The sequence below is a fragment of the Schistocerca gregaria genome, unplaced genomic scaffold (assembly GCF_023897955.1).
Source record: "Schistocerca gregaria isolate iqSchGreg1 unplaced genomic scaffold, iqSchGreg1.2 ptg000355l, whole genome shotgun sequence".
NCBI classification, from domain to species: Eukaryota; Metazoa; Arthropoda; class Insecta; order Orthoptera; family Acrididae; genus Schistocerca; species Schistocerca gregaria.
Genome location: NW_026061814.1, coordinates 874,993 through 892,594, shown reverse-complemented (window position 1 = coordinate 892,594; position 17,602 = coordinate 874,993). Strand labels below are relative to the sequence as shown.

General features: G+C 50.0%; 14 non-coding genes across 14 annotated transcripts; all 14 read left to right on the top strand.

Annotated features, from left to right (window-relative positions):
* Position 1: 1 nt before the first annotated feature.
* On the top strand, positions 2–120 carry LOC126308141 (5S ribosomal RNA). Its single transcript, XR_007554062.1, has one exon. It is a non-coding gene; the product is annotated as a 5S ribosomal RNA (ribosomal RNA).
* A 1,146-nt stretch (positions 121–1,266) lies between these two features.
* LOC126308139 (5S ribosomal RNA) lies at positions 1,267–1,385 on the top strand. Its single transcript, XR_007554060.1, has one exon. It is a non-coding gene; the product is annotated as a 5S ribosomal RNA (ribosomal RNA).
* A 1,146-nt stretch (positions 1,386–2,531) lies between these two features.
* LOC126307785 (5S ribosomal RNA) lies at positions 2,532–2,650 on the top strand. The gene has a single exon (XR_007553762.1). It is a non-coding gene; the product is annotated as a 5S ribosomal RNA (ribosomal RNA).
* A 1,146-nt stretch (positions 2,651–3,796) lies between these two features.
* Positions 3,797–3,915, top strand: LOC126308137 (5S ribosomal RNA). The gene has a single exon (XR_007554059.1). It is a non-coding gene; the product is annotated as a 5S ribosomal RNA (ribosomal RNA).
* Positions 3,916–5,061: 1,146 nt separating this feature from the next.
* LOC126308136 (5S ribosomal RNA) lies at positions 5,062–5,180 on the top strand. Its single transcript, XR_007554058.1, has one exon. It is a non-coding gene; the product is annotated as a 5S ribosomal RNA (ribosomal RNA).
* A 1,146-nt stretch (positions 5,181–6,326) lies between these two features.
* Positions 6,327–6,445, top strand: LOC126307783 (5S ribosomal RNA). The gene has a single exon (XR_007553761.1). It is a non-coding gene; the product is annotated as a 5S ribosomal RNA (ribosomal RNA).
* A 1,146-nt stretch (positions 6,446–7,591) lies between these two features.
* LOC126308135 (5S ribosomal RNA) lies at positions 7,592–7,710 on the top strand. Its single transcript, XR_007554057.1, has one exon. It is a non-coding gene; the product is annotated as a 5S ribosomal RNA (ribosomal RNA).
* A 1,146-nt stretch (positions 7,711–8,856) lies between these two features.
* On the top strand, positions 8,857–8,975 carry LOC126308134 (5S ribosomal RNA). The gene has a single exon (XR_007554056.1). It is a non-coding gene; the product is annotated as a 5S ribosomal RNA (ribosomal RNA).
* Positions 8,976–10,121: 1,146 nt separating this feature from the next.
* On the top strand, positions 10,122–10,240 carry LOC126308133 (5S ribosomal RNA). The gene has a single exon (XR_007554055.1). It is a non-coding gene; the product is annotated as a 5S ribosomal RNA (ribosomal RNA).
* A 1,146-nt stretch (positions 10,241–11,386) lies between these two features.
* On the top strand, positions 11,387–11,505 carry LOC126307782 (5S ribosomal RNA). The gene has a single exon (XR_007553760.1). It is a non-coding gene; the product is annotated as a 5S ribosomal RNA (ribosomal RNA).
* Positions 11,506–12,651: 1,146 nt separating this feature from the next.
* LOC126308132 (5S ribosomal RNA) lies at positions 12,652–12,770 on the top strand. The gene has a single exon (XR_007554054.1). It is a non-coding gene; the product is annotated as a 5S ribosomal RNA (ribosomal RNA).
* Positions 12,771–13,916: 1,146 nt separating this feature from the next.
* Positions 13,917–14,035, top strand: LOC126308131 (5S ribosomal RNA). The gene has a single exon (XR_007554053.1). It is a non-coding gene; the product is annotated as a 5S ribosomal RNA (ribosomal RNA).
* A 1,146-nt stretch (positions 14,036–15,181) lies between these two features.
* LOC126308130 (5S ribosomal RNA) lies at positions 15,182–15,300 on the top strand. The gene has a single exon (XR_007554052.1). It is a non-coding gene; the product is annotated as a 5S ribosomal RNA (ribosomal RNA).
* Positions 15,301–16,446: 1,146 nt separating this feature from the next.
* Positions 16,447–16,565, top strand: LOC126308129 (5S ribosomal RNA). Its single transcript, XR_007554051.1, has one exon. It is a non-coding gene; the product is annotated as a 5S ribosomal RNA (ribosomal RNA).
* The last annotated feature ends 1,037 nt before the right edge of the window (positions 16,566–17,602 follow it).

Sequence of the window (17,602 nt, the reverse complement as noted above, 5' to 3'; positions counted from 1 at the left end):
CGCCAACGGCCATACCATGTTGAATACACCGGTTCTCGTCCGATCACCGAAGTTAAGCAACATCGGGCCCGGTTAGTACTTGGATGGGTGACCGCCTGGGAACACCGGGTGCTGTTGGCTCCCTCTCTTCTTCTAAATTTTATGTCACTACACCTGCCAGTCCTCTTTTCATACAAACTCTCAGGTGCGACAAAGATGCTTCCACAAGCATTTTAAACCACTGTATTAAATGTAAGATGCAAAATTACAGTAATGAACTCAGTTTGAACAAGAATGCGCGGAGGAAGAGTGCTAGGAACTCGTTGAAAATAACGAAACACTGCGAATCGACAGATGTGCTCTTAAAATGCGTCAGAGCCTACTGTTTTGTAGGAGCGCTAAATTCCAATTTTGTAGCAGTGCACAACGGCAAATTTGTAAACAAAAATTAACCTTTCGTCGCTACAAGAGATGGATACTTTGCCGAACAGCCTGTGTCTTGTGTGCATGTTTTCGCACCTTTCCACGGCACGGCGCAGCACAGAGCGGCTCTGGTAGCTCCGAACGGCCGCACACGGCGCCTCGGACACGCCGGTTCGGCCCGCGCCCATCTCGCAGATGCTTCTCGTACTTGTGCTGTCATATGGACCGCGACCCGAGCGGCAGCGAGCGGCAGTCGAGCAAAGTCGGGACAAGTCGGGACGGAAGGGGACAGCCGAGAATGCACCGTGCGAATTACGCAAATATCTGGAAGCGCGACGCGTGTCAGGCAGGTGAGACCGCTTCCCTCTGTCTTCATTTCTTGCTTTCTTGTCACTACCCCTGCCAGCCCTTTTTTCATGCTACCTTTCTCATGTGACAAAGATGCTTCCATACTGATTTTAAACTATCGTAAGATACGATGTTAAGGAACTCAATTTGAAAAGAGTGCGCCAAGGAAGACTTCCAAAGAGTCTCTGGAAATAACAAAACAGTGTGAAGTGACAGAAATGTTGTGAAATACGTCAGGGCATATTGTTTTGTAGCAGTGCACAACGGCAAATTTGTAAACAAAAATTTACCTTTCGTCGCTACAAGAGATGGATACTTTGTCGAACAAACGAATGACAGGCGGTACAACGAGCAGCTGTGTTGTGCGTCTGACCCACGTGGCGGCGCGCCGCACTGCGCGTCGCCTTCGAGGTGGAAGGACGTGCTTTGCGTCAAATGTGCCACCGAAGACGGCGATTGCGTGTGTTGGGAGGAGAGGCGAAGCCTTCTTCTGCCGTGCGGCTACTGTATAAGGACGCCAACGGCCATACCATGTTGAATACACCGGTTCTCGTCCGATCACCGAAGTTAAGCAACATCGGGCCCGGTTAGTACTTGGATGGGTGACCGCCTGGGAACACCGGGTGCTGTTGGCTCCCTCTCTTCTTCTAAATTTTATGTCACTACACCTGCCAGTCCTCTTTTCATACAAACTCTCAGGTGCGACAAAGATGCTTCCACAAGCATTTTAAACCACTGTATTAAATGTAAGATGCAAAATTACAGTAATGAACTCAGTTTGAACAAGAATGCGCGGAGGAAGAGTGCTAGGAACTCGTTGAAAATAACGAAACACTGCGAATCGACAGATGTGCTCTTAAAATGCGTCAGAGCCTACTGTTTTGTAGGAGCGCTAAATTCCAATTTTGTAGCAGTGCACAACGGCAAATTTGTAAACAAAAATTAACCTTTCGTCGCTACAAGAGATGGATACTTTGCCGAACAGCCTGTGTCTTGTGTGCATGTTTTCGCACCTTTCCACGGCACGGCGCAGCACAGAGCGGCTCTGGTAGCTCCGAACGGCCGCACACGGCGCCTCGGACACGCCGGTTCGGCCCGCGCCCATCTCGCAGATGCTTCTCGTACTTGTGCTGTCATATGGACCGCGACCCGAGCGGCAGCGAGCGGCAGTCGAGCAAAGTCGGGACAAGTCGGGACGGAAGGGGACAGCCGAGAATGCACCGTGCGAATTACGCAAATATCTGGAAGCGCGACGCGTGTCAGGCAGGTGAGACCGCTTCCCTCTGTCTTCATTTCTTGCTTTCTTGTCACTACCCCTGCCAGCCCTTTTTTCATGCTACCTTTCTCATGTGACAAAGATGCTTCCATACTGATTTTAAACTATCGTAAGATACGATGTTAAGGAACTCAATTTGAAAAGAGTGCGCCAAGGAAGACTTCCAAAGAGTCTCTGGAAATAACAAAACAGTGTGAAGTGACAGAAATGTTGTGAAATACGTCAGGGCATATTGTTTTGTAGCAGTGCACAACGGCAAATTTGTAAACAAAAATTTACCTTTCGTCGCTACAAGAGATGGATACTTTGTCGAACAAACGAATGACAGGCGGTACAACGAGCAGCTGTGTTGTGCGTCTGACCCACGTGGCGGCGCGCCGCACTGCGCGTCGCCTTCGAGGTGGAAGGACGTGCTTTGCGTCAAATGTGCCACCGAAGACGGCGATTGCGTGTGTTGGGAGGAGAGGCGAAGCCTTCTTCTGCCGTGCGGCTACTGTATAAGGACGCCAACGGCCATACCATGTAGAATACACCGGTTCTCGTCCGATCACCGAAGTTAAGCAACATCGGGCCCGGTTAGTACTTGGATGGGTGACCGCCTGGGAACACCGGGTGCTGTTGGCTCCCTCTCTTCTTCTAAATTTTATGTCACTACACCTGCCAGTCCTCTTTTCATACAAACTCTCAGGTGCGACAAAGATGCTTCCACAAGCATTTTAAACCACTGTATTAAATGTAAGATGCAAAATTACAGTAATGAACTCAGTTTGAACAAGAATGCGCGGAGGAAGAGTGCTAGGAACTCGTTGAAAATAACGAAACACTGCGAATCGACAGATGTGCTCTTAAAATGCGTCAGAGCCTACTGTTTTGTAGGAGCGCTAAATTCCAATTTTGTAGCAGTGCACAACGGCAAATTTGTAAACAAAAATTAACCTTTCGTCGCTACAAGAGATGGATACTTTGCCGAACAGCCTGTGTCTTGTGTGCATGTTTTCGCACCTTTCCACGGCACGGCGCAGCACAGAGCGGCTCTGGTAGCTCCGAACGGCCGCACACGGCGCCTCGGACACGCCGGTTCGGCCCGCGCCCATCTCGCAGATGCTTCTCGTACTTGTGCTGTCATATGGACCGCGACCCGAGCGGCAGCGAGCGGCAGTCGAGCAAAGTCGGGACAAGTCGGGACGGAAGGGGACAGCCGAGAATGCACCGTGCGAATTACGCAAATATCTGGAAGCGCGACGCGTGTCAGGCAGGTGAGACCGCTTCCCTCTGTCTTCATTTCTTGCTTTCTTGTCACTACCCCTGCCAGCCCTTTTTTCATGCTACCTTTCTCATGTGACAAAGATGCTTCCATACTGATTTTAAACTATCGTAAGATACGATGTTAAGGAACTCAATTTGAAAAGAGTGCGCCAAGGAAGACTTCCAAAGAGTCTCTGGAAATAACAAAACAGTGTGAAGTGACAGAAATGTTGTGAAATACGTCAGGGCATATTGTTTTGTAGCAGTGCACAACGGCAAATTTGTAAACAAAAATTTACCTTTCGTCGCTACAAGAGATGGATACTTTGTCGAACAAACGAATGACAGGCGGTGCAACGAGCAGCTGTGTTGTGCGTCTGACCCACGTGGCGGCGCGCCGCACTGCGCGTCGCCTTCGAGGTGGAAGGACGTGCTTTGCGTCAAATGTGCCACCGAAGACGGCGATTGCGTGTGTTGGGAGGAGAGGCGAAGCCTTCTTCTGCCGTGCGGCTACTGTATAAGGACGCCAACGGCCATACCATGTTGAATACACCGGTTCTCGTCCGATCACCGAAGTTAAGCAACATCGGGCCCGGTTAGTACTTGGATGGGTGACCGCCTGGGAACACCGGGTGCTGTTGGCTCCCTCTCTTCTTCTAAATTTTATGTCACTACACCTGCCAGTCCTCTTTTCATACAAACTCTCAGGTGCGACAAAGATGCTTCCACAAGCATTTTAAACCACTGTATTAAATGTAAGATGCAAAATTACAGTAATGAACTCAGTTTGAACAAGAATGCGCGGAGGAAGAGTGCTAGGAACTCGTTGAAAATAACGAAACACTGCGAATCGACAGATGTGCTCTTAAAATGCGTCAGAGCCTACTGTTTTGTAGGAGCGCTAAATTCCAATTTTGTAGCAGTGCACAACGGCAAATTTGTAAACAAAAATTAACCTTTCGTCGCTACAAGAGATGGATACTTTGCCGAACAGCCTGTGTCTTGTGTGCATGTTTTCGCACCTTTCCACGGCACGGCGCAGCACAGAGCGGCTCTGGTAGCTCCGAACGGCCGCACACGGCGCCTCGGACACGCCGGTTCGGCCCGCGCCCATCTCGCAGATGCTTCTCGTACTTGTGCTGTCATATGGACCGCGACCCGAGCGGCAGCGAGCGGCAGTCGAGCAAAGTCGGGACAAGTCGGGACGGAAGGGGACAGCCGAGAATGCACCGTGCGAATTACGCAAATATCTGGAAGCGCGACGCGTGTCAGGCAGGTGAGACCGCTTCCCTCTGTCTTCATTTCTTGCTTTCTTGTCACTACCCCTGCCAGCCCTTTTTTCATGCTACCTTTCTCATGTGACAAAGATGCTTCCATACTGATTTTAAACTATCGTAAGATACGATGTTAAGGAACTCAATTTGAAAAGAGTGCGCCAAGGAAGACTTCCAAAGAGTCTCTGGAAATAACAAAACAGTGTGAAGTGACAGAAATGTTGTGAAATACGTCAGGGCATATTGTTTTGTAGCAGTGCACAACGGCAAATTTGTAAACAAAAATTTACCTTTCGTCGCTACAAGAGATGGATACTTTGTCGAACAAACGAATGACAGGCGGTACAACGAGCAGCTGTGTTGTGCGTCTGACCCACGTGGCGGCGCGCCGCACTGCGCGTCGCCTTCGAGGTGGAAGGACGTGCTTTGCGTCAAATGTGCCACCGAAGACGGCGATTGCGTGTGTTGGGAGGAGAGGCGAAGCCTTCTTCTGCCGTGCGGCTACTGTATAAGGACGCCAACGGCCATACCATGTTGAATACACCGGTTCTCGTCCGATCACCGAAGTTAAGCAACATCGGGCCCGGTTAGTACTTGGATGGGTGACCGCCTGGGAACACCGGGTGCTGTTGGCTCCCTCTCTTCTTCTAAATTTTATGTCACTACACCTGCCAGTCCTCTTTTCATACAAACTCTCAGGTGCGACAAAGATGCTTCCACAAGCATTTTAAACCACTGTATTAAATGTAAGATGCAAAATTACAGTAATGAACTCAGTTTGAACAAGAATGCGCGGAGGAAGAGTGCTAGGAACTCGTTGAAAATAACGAAACACTGCGAATCGACAGATGTGCTCTTAAAATGCGTCAGAGCCTACTGTTTTGTAGGAGCGCTAAATTCCAATTTTGTAGCAGTGCACAACGGCAAATTTGTAAACAAAAATTAACCTTTCGTCGCTACAAGAGATGGATACTTTGCCGAACAGCCTGTGTCTTGTGTGCATGTTTTCGCACCTTTCCACGGCACGGCGCAGCACAGAGCGGCTCTGGTAGCTCCGAACGGCCGCACACGGCGCCTCGGACACGCCGGTTCGGCCCGCGCCCATCTCGCAGATGCTTCTCGTACTTGTGCTGTCATATGGACCGCGACCCGAGCGGCAGCGAGCGGCAGTCGAGCAAAGTCGGGACAAGTCGGGACGGAAGGGGACAGCCGAGAATGCACCGTGCGAATTACGCAAATATCTGGAAGCGCGACGCGTGTCAGGCAGGTGAGACCGCTTCCCTCTGTCTTCATTTCTTGCTTTCTTGTCACTACCCCTGCCAGCCCTTTTTTCATGCTACCTTTCTCATGTGACAAAGATGCTTCCATACTGATTTTAAACTATCGTAAGATACGATGTTAAGGAACTCAATTTGAAAAGAGTGCGCCAAGGAAGACTTCCAAAGAGTCTCTGGAAATAACAAAACAGTGTGAAGTGACAGAAATGTTGTGAAATACGTCAGGGCATATTGTTTTGTAGCAGTGCACAACGGCAAATTTGTAAACAAAAATTTACCTTTCGTCGCTACAAGAGATGGATACTTTGTCGAACAAACGAATGACAGGCGGTACAACGAGCAGCTGTGTTGTGCGTCTGACCCACGTGGCGGCGCGCCGCACTGCGCGTCGCCTTCGAGGTGGAAGGACGTGCTTTGCGTCAAATGTGCCACCGAAGACGGCGATTGCGTGTGTTGGGAGGAGAGGCGAAGCCTTCTTCTGCCGTGCGGCTACTGTATAAGGACGCCAACGGCCATACCATGTAGAATACACCGGTTCTCGTCCGATCACCGAAGTTAAGCAACATCGGGCCCGGTTAGTACTTGGATGGGTGACCGCCTGGGAACACCGGGTGCTGTTGGCTCCCTCTCTTCTTCTAAATTTTATGTCACTACACCTGCCAGTCCTCTTTTCATACAAACTCTCAGGTGCGACAAAGATGCTTCCACAAGCATTTTAAACCACTGTATTAAATGTAAGATGCAAAATTACAGTAATGAACTCAGTTTGAACAAGAATGCGCGGAGGAAGAGTGCTAGGAACTCGTTGAAAATAACGAAACACTGCGAATCGACAGATGTGCTCTTAAAATGCGTCAGAGCCTACTGTTTTGTAGGAGCGCTAAATTCCAATTTTGTAGCAGTGCACAACGGCAAATTTGTAAACAAAAATTAACCTTTCGTCGCTACAAGAGATGGATACTTTGCCGAACAGCCTGTGTCTTGTGTGCATGTTTTCGCACCTTTCCACGGCACGGCGCAGCACAGAGCGGCTCTGGTAGCTCCGAACGGCCGCACACGGCGCCTCGGACACGCCGGTTCGGCCCGCGCCCATCTCGCAGATGCTTCTCGTACTTGTGCTGTCATATGGACCGCGACCCGAGCGGCAGCGAGCGGCAGTCGAGCAAAGTCGGGACAAGTCGGGACGGAAGGGGACAGCCGAGAATGCACCGTGCGAATTACGCAAATATCTGGAAGCGCGACGCGTGTCAGGCAGGTGAGACCGCTTCCCTCTGTCTTCATTTCTTGCTTTCTTGTCACTACCCCTGCCAGCCCTTTTTTCATGCTACCTTTCTCATGTGACAAAGATGCTTCCATACTGATTTTAAACTATCGTAAGATACGATGTTAAGGAACTCAATTTGAAAAGAGTGCGCCAAGGAAGACTTCCAAAGAGTCTCTGGAAATAACAAAACAGTGTGAAGTGACAGAAATGTTGTGAAATACGTCAGGGCATATTGTTTTGTAGCAGTGCACAACGGCAAATTTGTAAACAAAAATTTACCTTTCGTCGCTACAAGAGATGGATACTTTGTCGAACAAACGAATGACAGGCGGTGCAACGAGCAGCTGTGTTGTGCGTCTGACCCACGTGGCGGCGCGCCGCACTGCGCGTCGCCTTCGAGGTGGAAGGACGTGCTTTGCGTCAAATGTGCCACCGAAGACGGCGATTGCGTGTGTTGGGAGGAGAGGCGAAGCCTTCTTCTGCCGTGCGGCTACTGTATAAGGACGCCAACGGCCATACCATGTTGAATACACCGGTTCTCGTCCGATCACCGAAGTTAAGCAACATCGGGCCCGGTTAGTACTTGGATGGGTGACCGCCTGGGAACACCGGGTGCTGTTGGCTCCCTCTCTTCTTCTAAATTTTATGTCACTACACCTGCCAGTCCTCTTTTCATACAAACTCTCAGGTGCGACAAAGATGCTTCCACAAGCATTTTAAACCACTGTATTAAATGTAAGATGCAAAATTACAGTAATGAAGTCAGTTTGAACAAGAATGCGCGGAGGAAGAGTGCTAGGAACTCGTTGAAAATAACGAAACACTGCGAATCGACAGATGTGCTCTTAAAATGCGTCAGAGCCTACTGTTTTGTAGGAGCGCTAAATTCCAATTTTGTAGCAGTGCACAACGGCAAATTTGTAAACAAAAATTAACCTTTCGTCGCTACAAGAGATGGATACTTTGCCGAACAGCCTGTGTCTTGTGTGCATGTTTTCGCACCTTTCCACGGCACGGCGCAGCACAGAGCGGCTCTGGTAGCTCCGAACGGCCGCACACGGCGCCTCGGACACGCCGGTTCGGCCCGCGCCCATCTCGCAGATGCTTCTCGTACTTGTGCTGTCATATGGACCGCGACCCGAGCGGCAGCGAGCGGCAGTCGAGCAAAGTCGGGACAAGTCGGGACGGAAGGGGACAGCCGAGAATGCACCGTGCGAATTACGCAAATATCTGGAAGCGCGACGCGTGTCAGGCAGGTGAGACCGCTTCCCTCTGTCTTCATTTCTTGCTTTCTTGTCACTACCCCTGCCAGCCCTTTTTTCATGCTACCTTTCTCATGTGACAAAGATGCTTCCATACTGATTTTAAACTATCGTAAGATACGATGTTAAGGAACTCAATTTGAAAAGAGTGCGCCAAGGAAGACTTCCAAAGAGTCTCTGGAAATAACAAAACAGTGTGAAGTGACAGAAATGTTGTGAAATACGTCAGGGCATATTGTTTTGTAGCAGTGCACAACGGCAAATTTGTAAACAAAAATTTACCTTTCGTCGCTACAAGAGATGGATACTTTGTCGAACAAACGAATGACAGGCGGTACAACGAGCAGCTGTGTTGTGCGTCTGACCCACGTGGCGGCGCGCCGCACTGCGCGTCGCCTTCGAGGTGGAAGGACGTGCTTTGCGTCAAATGTGCCACCGAAGACGGCGATTGCGTGTGTTGGGAGGAGAGGCGAAGCCTTCTTCTGCCGTGCGGCTACTGTATAAGGACGCCAACGGCCATACCATGTTGAATACACCGGTTCTCGTCCGATCACCGAAGTTAAGCAACATCGGGCCCGGTTAGTACTTGGATGGGTGACCGCCTGGGAACACCGGGTGCTGTTGGCTCCCTCTCTTCTTCTAAATTTTATGTCACTACACCTGCCAGTCCTCTTTTCATACAAACTCTCAGGTGCGACAAAGATGCTTCCACAAGCATTTTAAACCACTGTATTAAATGTAAGATGCAAAATTACAGTAATGAACTCAGTTTGAACAAGAATGCGCGGAGGAAGAGTGCTAGGAACTCGTTGAAAATAACGAAACACTGCGAATCGACAGATGTGCTCTTAAAATGCGTCAGAGCCTACTGTTTTGTAGGAGCGCTAAATTCCAATTTTGTAGCAGTGCACAACGGCAAATTTGTAAACAAAAATTAACCTTTCGTCGCTACAAGAGATGGATACTTTGCCGAACAGCCTGTGTCTTGTGTGCATGTTTTCGCACCTTTCCACGGCACGGCGCAGCACAGAGCGGCTCTGGTAGCTCCGAACGGCCGCACACGGCGCCTCGGACACGCCGGTTCGGCCCGCGCCCATCTCGCAGATGCTTCTCGTACTTGTGCTGTCATATGGACCGCGACCCGAGCGGCAGCGAGCGGCAGTCGAGCAAAGTCGGGACAAGTCGGGACGGAAGGGGACAGCCGAGAATGCACCGTGCGAATTACGCAAATATCTGGAAGCGCGACGCGTGTCAGGCAGGTGAGACCGCTTCCCTCTGTCTTCATTTCTTGCTTTCTTGTCACTACCCCTGCCAGCCCTTTTTTCATGCTACCTTTCTCATGTGACAAAGATGCTTCCATACTGATTTTAAACTATCGTAAGATACGATGTTAAGGAACTCAATTTGAAAAGAGTGCGCCAAGGAAGACTTCCAAAGAGTCTCTGGAAATAACAAAACAGTGTGAAGTGACAGAAATGTTGTGAAATACGTCAGGGCATATTGTTTTGTAGCAGTGCACAACGGCAAATTTGTAAACAAAAATTTACCTTTCGTCGCTACAAGAGATGGATACTTTGTCGAACAAACGAATGACAGGCGGTGCAACGAGCAGCTGTGTTGTGCGTCTGACCCACGTGGCGGCGCGCCGCACTGCGCGTCGCCTTCGAGGTGGAAGGACGTGCTTTGCGTCAAATGTGCCACCGAAGACGGCGATTGCGTGTGTTGGGAGGAGAGGCGAAGCCTTCTTCTGCCGTGCGGCTACTGTATAAGGACGCCAACGGCCATACCATGTTGAATACACCGGTTCTCGTCCGATCACCGAAGTTAAGCAACATCGGGCCCGGTTAGTACTTGGATGGGTGACCGCCTGGGAACACCGGGTGCTGTTGGCTCCCTCTCTTCTTCTAAATTTTATGTCACTACACCTGCCAGTCCTCTTTTCATACAAACTCTCAGGTGCGACAAAGATGCTTCCACAAGCATTTTAAACCACTGTATTAAATGTAAGATGCAAAATTACAGTAATGAAGTCAGTTTGAACAAGAATGCGCGGAGGAAGAGTGCTAGGAACTCGTTGAAAATAACGAAACACTGCGAATCGACAGATGTGCTCTTAAAATGCGTCAGAGCCTACTGTTTTGTAGGAGCGCTAAATTCCAATTTTGTAGCAGTGCACAACGGCAAATTTGTAAACAAAAATTAACCTTTCGTCGCTACAAGAGATGGATACTTTGCCGAACAGCCTGTGTCTTGTGTGCATGTTTTCGCACCTTTCCACGGCACGGCGCAGCACAGAGCGGCTCTGGTAGCTCCGAACGGCCGCACACGGCGCCTCGGACACGCCGGTTCGGCCCGCGCCCATCTCGCAGATGCTTCTCGTACTTGTGCTGTCATATGGACCGCGACCCGAGCGGCAGCGAGCGGCAGTCGAGCAAAGTCGGGACAAGTCGGGACGGAAGGGGACAGCCGAGAATGCACCGTGCGAATTACGCAAATATCTGGAAGCGCGACGCGTGTCAGGCAGGTGAGACCGCTTCCCTCTGTCTTCATTTCTTGCTTTCTTGTCACTACCCCTGCCAGCCCTTTTTTCATGCTACCTTTCTCATGTGACAAAGATGCTTCCATACTGATTTTAAACTATCGTAAGATACGATGTTAAGGAACTCAATTTGAAAAGAGTGCGCCAAGGAAGACTTCCAAAGAGTCTCTGGAAATAACAAAACAGTGTGAAGTGACAGAAATGTTGTGAAATACGTCAGGGCATATTGTTTTGTAGCAGTGCACAACGGCAAATTTGTAAACAAAAATTTACCTTTCGTCGCTACAAGAGATGGATACTTTGTCGAACAAACGAATGACAGGCGGTACAACGAGCAGCTGTGTTGTGCGTCTGACCCACGTGGCGGCGCGCCGCACTGCGCGTCGCCTTCGAGGTGGAAGGACGTGCTTTGCGTCAAATGTGCCACCGAAGACGGCGATTGCGTGTGTTGGGAGGAGAGGCGAAGCCTTCTTCTGCCGTGCGGCTACTGTATAAGGACGCCAACGGCCATACCATGTAGAATACACCGGTTCTCGTCCGATCACCGAAGTTAAGCAACATCGGGCCCGGTTAGTACTTGGATGGGTGACCGCCTGGGAACACCGGGTGCTGTTGGCTCCCTCTCTTCTTCTAAATTTTATGTCACTACACCTGCCAGTCCTCTTTTCATACAAACTCTCAGGTGCGACAAAGATGCTTCCACAAGCATTTTAAACCACTGTATTAAATGTAAGATGCAAAATTACAGTAATGAACTCAGTTTGAACAAGAATGCGCGGAGGAAGAGTGCTAGGAACTCGTTGAAAATAACGAAACACTGCGAATCGACAGATGTGCTCTTAAAATGCGTCAGAGCCTACTGTTTTGTAGGAGCGCTAAATTCCAATTTTGTAGCAGTGCACAACGGCAAATTTGTAAACAAAAATTAACCTTTCGTCGCTACAAGAGATGGATACTTTGCCGAACAGCCTGTGTCTTGTGTGCATGTTTTCGCACCTTTCCACGGCACGGCGCAGCACAGAGCGGCTCTGGTAGCTCCGAACGGCCGCACACGGCGCCTCGGACACGCCGGTTCGGCCCGCGCCCATCTCGCAGATGCTTCTCGTACTTGTGCTGTCATATGGACCGCGACCCGAGCGGCAGCGAGCGGCAGTCGAGCAAAGTCGGGACAAGTCGGGACGGAAGGGGACAGCCGAGAATGCACCGTGCGAATTACGCAAATATCTGGAAGCGCGACGCGTGTCAGGCAGGTGAGACCGCTTCCCTCTGTCTTCATTTCTTGCTTTCTTGTCACTACCCCTGCCAGCCCTTTTTTCATGCTACCTTTCTCATGTGACAAAGATGCTTCCATACTGATTTTAAACTATCGTAAGATACGATGTTAAGGAACTCAATTTGAAAAGAGTGCGCCAAGGAAGACTTCCAAAGAGTCTCTGGAAATAACAAAACAGTGTGAAGTGACAGAAATGTTGTGAAATACGTCAGGGCATATTGTTTTGTAGCAGTGCACAACGGCAAATTTGTAAACAAAAATTTACCTTTCGTCGCTACAAGAGATGGATACTTTGTCGAACAAACGAATGACAGGCGGTGCAACGAGCAGCTGTGTTGTGCGTCTGACCCACGTGGCGGCGCGCCGCACTGCGCGTCGCCTTCGAGGTGGAAGGACGTGCTTTGCGTCAAATGTGCCACCGAAGACGGCGATTGCGTGTGTTGGGAGGAGAGGCGAAGCCTTCTTCTGCCGTGCGGCTACTGTATAAGGACGCCAACGGCCATACCATGTTGAATACACCGGTTCTCGTCCGATCACCGAAGTTAAGCAACATCGGGCCCGGTTAGTACTTGGATGGGTGACCGCCTGGGAACACCGGGTGCTGTTGGCTCCCTCTCTTCTTCTAAATTTTATGTCACTACACCTGCCAGTCCTCTTTTCATACAAACTCTCAGGTGCGACAAAGATGCTTCCACAAGCATTTTAAACCACTGTATTAAATGTAAGATGCAAAATTACAGTAATGAACTCAGTTTGAACAAGAATGCGCGGAGGAAGAGTGCTAGGAACTCGTTGAAAATAACGAAACACTGCGAATCGACAGATGTGCTCTTAAAATGCGTCAGAGCCTACTGTTTTGTAGGAGCGCTAAATTCCAATTTTGTAGCAGTGCACAACGGCAAATTTGTAAACAAAAATTAACCTTTCGTCGCTACAAGAGATGGATACTTTGCCGAACAGCCTGTGTCTTGTGTGCATGTTTTCGCACCTTTCCACGGCACGGCGCAGCACAGAGCGGCTCTGGTAGCTCCGAACGGCCGCACACGGCGCCTCGGACACGCCGGTTCGGCCCGCGCCCATCTCGCAGATGCTTCTCGTACTTGTGCTGTCATATGGACCGCGACCCGAGCGGCAGCGAGCGGCAGTCGAGCAAAGTCGGGACAAGTCGGGACGGAAGGGGACAGCCGAGAATGCACCGTGCGAATTACGCAAATATCTGGAAGCGCGACGCGTGTCAGGCAGGTGAGACCGCTTCCCTCTGTCTTCATTTCTTGCTTTCTTGTCACTACCCCTGCCAGCCCTTTTTTCATGCTACCTTTCTCATGTGACAAAGATGCTTCCATACTGATTTTAAACTATCGTAAGATACGATGTTAAGGAACTCAATTTGAAAAGAGTGCGCCAAGGAAGACTTCCAAAGAGTCTCTGGAAATAACAAAACAGTGTGAAGTGACAGAAATGTTGTGAAATACGTCAGGGCATATTGTTTTGTAGCAGTGCACAACGGCAAATTTGTAAACAAAAATTTACCTTTCGTCGCTACAAGAGATGGATACTTTGTCGAACAAACGAATGACAGGCGGTGCAACGAGCAGCTGTGTTGTGCGTCTGACCCACGTGGCGGCGCGCCGCACTGCGCGTCGCCTTCGAGGTGGAAGGACGTGCTTTGCGTCAAATGTGCCACCGAAGACGGCGATTGCGTGTGTTGGGAGGAGAGGCGAAGCCTTCTTCTGCCGTGCGGCTACTGTATAAGGACGCCAACGGCCATACCATGTTGAATACACCGGTTCTCGTCCGATCACCGAAGTTAAGCAACATCGGGCCCGGTTAGTACTTGGATGGGTGACCGCCTGGGAACACCGGGTGCTGTTGGCTCCCTCTCTTCTTCTAAATTTTATGTCACTACACCTGCCAGTCCTCTTTTCATACAAACTCTCAGGTGCGACAAAGATGCTTCCACAAGCATTTTAAACCACTGTATTAAATGTAAGATGCAAAATTACAGTAATGAACTCAGTTTGAACAAGAATGCGCGGAGGAAGAGTGCTAGGAACTCGTTGAAAATAACGAAACACTGCGAATCGACAGATGTGCTCTTAAAATGCGTCAGAGCCTACTGTTTTGTAGGAGCGCTAAATTCCAATTTTGTAGCAGTGCACAACGGCAAATTTGTAAACAAAAATTAACCTTTCGTCGCTACAAGAGATGGATACTTTGCCGAACAGCCTGTGTCTTGTGTGCATGTTTTCGCACCTTTCCACGGCACGGCGCAGCACAGAGCGGCTCTGGTAGCTCCGAACGGCCGCACACGGCGCCTCGGACACGCCGGTTCGGCCCGCGCCCATCTCGCAGATGCTTCTCGTACTTGTGCTGTCATATGGACCGCGACCCGAGCGGCAGCGAGCGGCAGTCGAGCAAAGTCGGGACAAGTCGGGACGGAAGGGGACAGCCGAGAATGCACCGTGCGAATTACGCAAATATCTGGAAGCGCGACGCGTGTCAGGCAGGTGAGACCGCTTCCCTCTGTCTTCATTTCTTGCTTTCTTGTCACTACCCCTGCCAGCCCTTTTTTCATGCTACCTTTCTCATGTGACAAAGATGCTTCCATACTGATTTTAAACTATCGTAAGATACGATGTTAAGGAACTCAATTTGAAAAGAGTGCGCCAAGGAAGACTTCCAAAGAGTCTCTGGAAATAACAAAACAGTGTGAAGTGACAGAAATGTTGTGAAATACGTCAGGGCATATTGTTTTGTAGCAGTGCACAACGGCAAATTTGTAAACAAAAATTTACCTTTCGTCGCTACAAGAGATGGATACTTTGTCGAACAAACGAATGACAGGCGGTGCAACGAGCAGCTGTGTTGTGCGTCTGACCCACGTGGCGGCGCGCCGCACTGCGCGTCGCCTTCGAGGTGGAAGGACGTGCTTTGCGTCAAATGTGCCACCGAAGACGGCGATTGCGTGTGTTGGGAGGAGAGGCGAAGCCTTCTTCTGCCGTGCGGCTACTGTATAAGGACGCCAACGGCCATACCATGTTGAATACACCGGTTCTCGTCCGATCACCGAAGTTAAGCAACATCGGGCCCGGTTAGTACTTGGATGGGTGACCGCCTGGGAACACCGGGTGCTGTTGGCTCCCTCTCTTCTTCTAAATTTTATGTCACTACACCTGCCAGTCCTCTTTTCATACAAACTCTCAGGTGCGACAAAGATGCTTCCACAAGCATTTTAAACCACTGTATTAAATGTAAGATGCAAAATTACAGTAATGAACTCAGTTTGAACAAGAATGCGCGGAGGAAGAGTGCTAGGAACTCGTTGAAAATAACGAAACACTGCGAATCGACAGATGTGCTCTTAAAATGCGTCAGAGCCTACTGTTTTGTAGGAGCGCTAAATTCCAATTTTGTAGCAGTGCACAACGGCAAATTTGTAAACAAAAATTAACCTTTCGTCGCTACAAGAGATGGATACTTTGCCGAACAGCCTGTGTCTTGTGTGCATGTTTTCGCACCTTTCCACGGCACGGCGCAGCACAGAGCGGCTCTGGTAGCTCCGAACGGCCGCACACGGCGCCTCGGACACGCCGGTTCGGCCCGCGCCCATCTCGCAGATGCTTCTCGTACTTGTGCTGTCATATGGACCGCGACCCGAGCGGCAGCGAGCGGCAGTCGAGCAAAGTCGGGACAAGTCGGGACGGAAGGGGACAGCCGAGAATGCACCGTGCGAATTACGCAAATATCTGGAAGCGCGACGCGTGTCAGGCAGGTGAGACCGCTTCCCTCTGTCTTCATTTCTTGCTTTCTTGTCACTACCCCTGCCAGCCCTTTTTTCATGCTACCTTTCTCATGTGACAAAGATGCTTCCATACTGATTTTAAACTATCGTAAGATACGATGTTAAGGAACTCAATTTGAAAAGAGTGCGCCAAGGAAGACTTCCAAAGAGTCTCTGGAAATAACAAAACAGTGTGAAGTGACAGAAATGTTGTGAAATACGTCAGGGCATATTGTTTTGTAGCAGTGCACAACGGCAAATTTGTAAACAAAAATTTACCTTTCGTCGCTACAAGAGATGGATACTTTGTCGAACAAACGAATGACAGGCGGTACAACGAGCAGCTGTGTTGTGCGTCTGACCCACGTGGCGGCGCGCCGCACTGCGCGTCGCCTTCGAGGTGGAAGGACGTGCTTTGCGTCAAATGTGCCACCGAAGACGGCGATTGCGTGTGTTGGGAGGAGAGGCGAAGCCTTCTTCTGCCGTGCGGCTACTGTATAAGGACGCCAACGGCCATACCATGTTGAATACACCGGTTCTCGTCCGATCACCGAAGTTAAGCAACATCGGGCCCGGTTAGTACTTGGATGGGTGACCGCCTGGGAACACCGGGTGCTGTTGGCTCCCTCTCTTCTTCTAAATTTTATGTCACTACACCTGCCAGTCCTCTTTTCATACAAACTCTCAGGTGCGACAAAGATGCTTCCACAAGCATTTTAAACCACTGTATTAAATGTAAGATGCAAAATTACAGTAATGAACTCAGTTTGAACAAGAATGCGCGGAGGAAGAGTGCTAGGAACTCGTTGAAAATAACGAAACACTGCGAATCGACAGATGTGCTCTTAAAATGCGTCAGAGCCTACTGTTTTGTAGGAGCGCTAAATTCCAATTTTGTAGCAGTGCACAACGGCAAATTTGTAAACAAAAATTAACCTTTCGTCGCTACAAGAGATGGATACTTTGCCGAACAGCCTGTGTCTTGTGTGCATGTTTTCGCACCTTTCCACGGCACGGCGCAGCACAGAGCGGCTCTGGTAGCTCCGAACGGCCGCACACGGCGCCTCGGACACGCCGGTTCGGCCCGCGCCCATCTCGCAGATGCTTCTCGTACTTGTGCTGTCATATGGACCGCGACCCGAGCGGCAGCGAGCGGCAGTCGAGCAAAGTCGGGACAAGTCGGGACGGAAGGGGACAGCCGAGAATGCACCGTGCGAATTACGCAAATATCTGGAAGCGCGACGCGTGTCAGGCAGGTGAGACCGCTTCCCTCTGTCTTCATTTCTTGCTTTCTTGTCACTACCCCTGCCAGCCCTTTTTTCATGCTACCTTTCTCATGTGACAAAGATGCTTCCATACTGATTTTAAACTATCGTAAGATACGATGTTAAGGAACTCAATTTGAAAAGAGTGCGCCAAGGAAGACTTCCAAAGAGTCTCTGGAAATAACAAAACAGTGTGAAGTGACAGAAATGTTGTGAAATACGTCAGGGCATATTGTTTTGTAGCAGTGCACAACGGCAAATTTGTAAACAAAAATTTACCTTTCGTCGCTACAAGAGATGGATACTTTGTCGAACAAACGAATGACAGGCGGTGCAACGAGCAGCTGTGTTGTGCGTCTGACCCACGTGGCGGCGCGCCGCACTGCGCGTCGCCTT